This window comes from Garra rufa, chromosome 5 (genome assembly GCF_049309525.1).
Source record: "Garra rufa chromosome 5, GarRuf1.0, whole genome shotgun sequence".
NCBI classification, from domain to species: Eukaryota; Metazoa; Chordata; class Actinopteri; order Cypriniformes; family Cyprinidae; genus Garra; species Garra rufa.
This window is the reverse complement of record NC_133365.1, coordinates 54,967,725-54,970,932: the sequence shown is the minus strand read 5'-3', so window position 1 is coordinate 54,970,932 and position 3,208 is coordinate 54,967,725.

Genomic DNA, 3,208 nt, shown 5'->3' with positions numbered 1-3,208 from the left:
GATCGTTCCTGAGATTCATTCATTTTCATATTATTGTCATTAGATCTTTTTTTCTGAAACAGAGACTGGCTGTTAAAGCACATCTCATTTGTGACCCTGGACCACAAAACCAGTCTTAAGTAGCATGATTATATTTGTAATACATTGTATGGGTCAAAATTATTGATTTCTCTTTTATGCCAAAAATCATGTTTTAAAATCAAGATCATGTTCCAAGAACATATTTTGTAAATGTTGTAACATAAATATATGAAAACTTCATTTCTGATTATAATATGCATTGCTAAGAACTTCATTTAGACAACTTTAAAGGTGATTTTCTCAATATTTTGATTTTTTTGCACCCTCAGATATTTGTACTTGGTTTAAAAATAAACTCACTTCATTTGGTCTAGCAAGACTTATTTTGTCACTTTGCATCTTGATTTAAGTATCTTTTGCATTAGAAAACAAAACAAAAATATGTTAAATTTAAATTAACATTTTACTTTTTTCTAGTGGTTAAAGTTTTTTTTTTGTTTTTTTTATAAATCAGTCCTAATCGAATGGAATTTACTGTACCAGAATAATTAAAATACATTTCTGTGGATCAAAAATCCTCTATAGTAGGGCCCTATTATTGTAAAATAATTAAACAAATAGTTTAACAAAAAGTTTTTAGGAATCCAATTAATTAAATGCTTTTTGATTATTAAAATTGATTTAAACCATTAATGAAATGAAATGAATCAGAAAAGTTAAAACAGAAAACACAATTTGGTAAACAAACAAACCAACAAAATAAAAAAAGAAATTAAAGTTACATTTGGGAAAAATGATTAAATTATTAAAATATTGCATACGGTTCTAAAACAAAACAAAACAAAACACATTTTTGATCAAGTTTTGGGCTAATAAATGGCTGTTTAAAAAAATTGTTAAATTGCACAAGTGTCATGGTCACAATTAATTAGACATACTTAATCACAGAAAAATATATTTGGAATTTGGAAAAAAAAGTACCATTTCTATCATTGTTTGTTCTTTAAACATTTATATAGAGACCATATTGATGTGTTTCATAAGGAACACGACACTGCAGGTGAATAGGAGAAAAAAATTAACTAATAGTTATCACCTTACTCAGTTGATTGATTACATTAATAATTGCAAACATTTTTTGTATTACAAGTTTTCTAAATATGCAAATGAGGTATTATTTAATGAAATATGTGCTAATTTGCATACATTTCTAATACAGAAATCTACACTGGATTCAAAATTCTTGTTCAATTTTTTTTGACATATTAGAGTCAAATGTTTTTACAGAGGGGTTTTGGTCTCATTTTGTCACTCCATAATTCAGAAAACACTACAGAAAACATTTTTTTTTACCATTTTTGGGTGAATAAAATGTATAAAATAAGGCTAATTATATATGAACAAATCCCTCTGTAAAAACCTTCAGAATATAGACATAAATAGAAATGTAAAGTTTGGTGTGTGTAAGTGCTACTGAAGTGGAGATTTATGGCTCAGTGCAGGAGAAAAAACTCTTTTTGAGAAAACTGCCTTTAAAAATATGGATTGTAATTAAAATCTATTGACACAAATAGATAAAGTGCTTTAAAAGAAGCACGTAACAGTGTCTTTTGGGTGTTTTCTTTCCTCTAGTCTGAAAAAACACTTTATGAAACACCAAAAAGCCCAAAATATCAAACTTGATAGGTGCATGAAAAAACAGCGTTTTTGCCTGCAGTGTCTGCCCTTAAACAGTAAAAAAAAAACTAACTTTGGAAAGATTGTGTGTTCTTTAAACATTTAAATAGACCATACTGATATGTTGCTTATTGCATTTTCTTTGCTTTATAAAACCTGAGTTGAGAACGAGATTAAAAAAAGAAATTTTTCATGCATTCAAAATAATTTGCATGCAAACATCCTGCTGTACTGCACACTTAATGTGAAAAGAGTAGTATCAAAGTATGCTTTTCCATGAGGTCAAAGGACAGAAGGGCTCAGAGAGGTCTGGGGGAATGTTTTAATGGCAGCTCAAATCCACACAACAATGACACACGTTCATGTTCACTGCAGTGTCTCCTCCAGCTGATTCCCAGACACACAATCCCTCCGACGGCCTTCTCCGAAACACCTCATCCACGTAAGAAAATACAGCATTTTCACTTAGATTTGGCAAATACAGAAGCAAACCCAAACACTTTATTTTCCCCAAAAAGGTACGACTGTAAATAAAAACCCACGCCAAACATGAATTCTCCAATCCGTCCGTTTCTGGTTTCTCATGTCCGTGTATCTACTCAAATAGCTAAAACGTTAACAGTCTGTACATCTACAGGGGCTCATCCTCATCAAGACGCCCCGATAATTACAGCAGGAAATAAAATGAACTAAAAAAATGCTATTTACTACAAACTCACAAAGGTAGGATTCTCAGGACAGATGTTGTGTTTGCAGAAAACTATTGAGAAATAACACAAGATGACTGAAGGAACAACCAAACCGCTTTATGAAACACATCAGGATTTAGGTGTACAGTTTTTGCTTTTGTTTAAAGGTGAGTTATGAGACAATAACACCGCAGATATTCCAATGATCTTAACTCACCCACATAGAGGCGAGAAAGACTTTAACCAAACCAGTTTTGACTCCAAACTCCAAGGCCCAGTGGACAGAAGGCACTTTAAATGAATTTAACGTTGTGAAGGCAACCCTTTTATATCATTTGTAGGGAATCCTATCATTTAATGTCATTTCAATTTAGCATGCAATAAAATCCTTAGATGTCATCGTTTAAATAAACACAAAATCAAAACAGATTAACTGCAAAAAAGAATTTCTTCGTATTTTGTCATTTTGATTACAAAACATTTTTAAATTAAGATACATTTACTTTAGAAGCAAAATGAGTCTTGTTTTGTGAACAAAGTACCAAAGTAAAGAGTTTTTGCTTAAAACGGAAAAAAAGAATTATCAGGAAATAATCAAAAGCTAATTTCATTTTGATAGACTTTAAATAAATATATCTTGACTCATGAATGTTCTGATATTTGTACTGCACTGAAAAAAATATTCATTGAATTTACTAAAAAAAAAAGTAAGGTAAGTGGTTGCAATTAATTTATTGTAGCTGCATTTAAGTAAAAAATGTTGAATGTTAGTCAACTAAATTTGTTTATTTAAATGTAGCTAAAATAAATTGATTGCAACC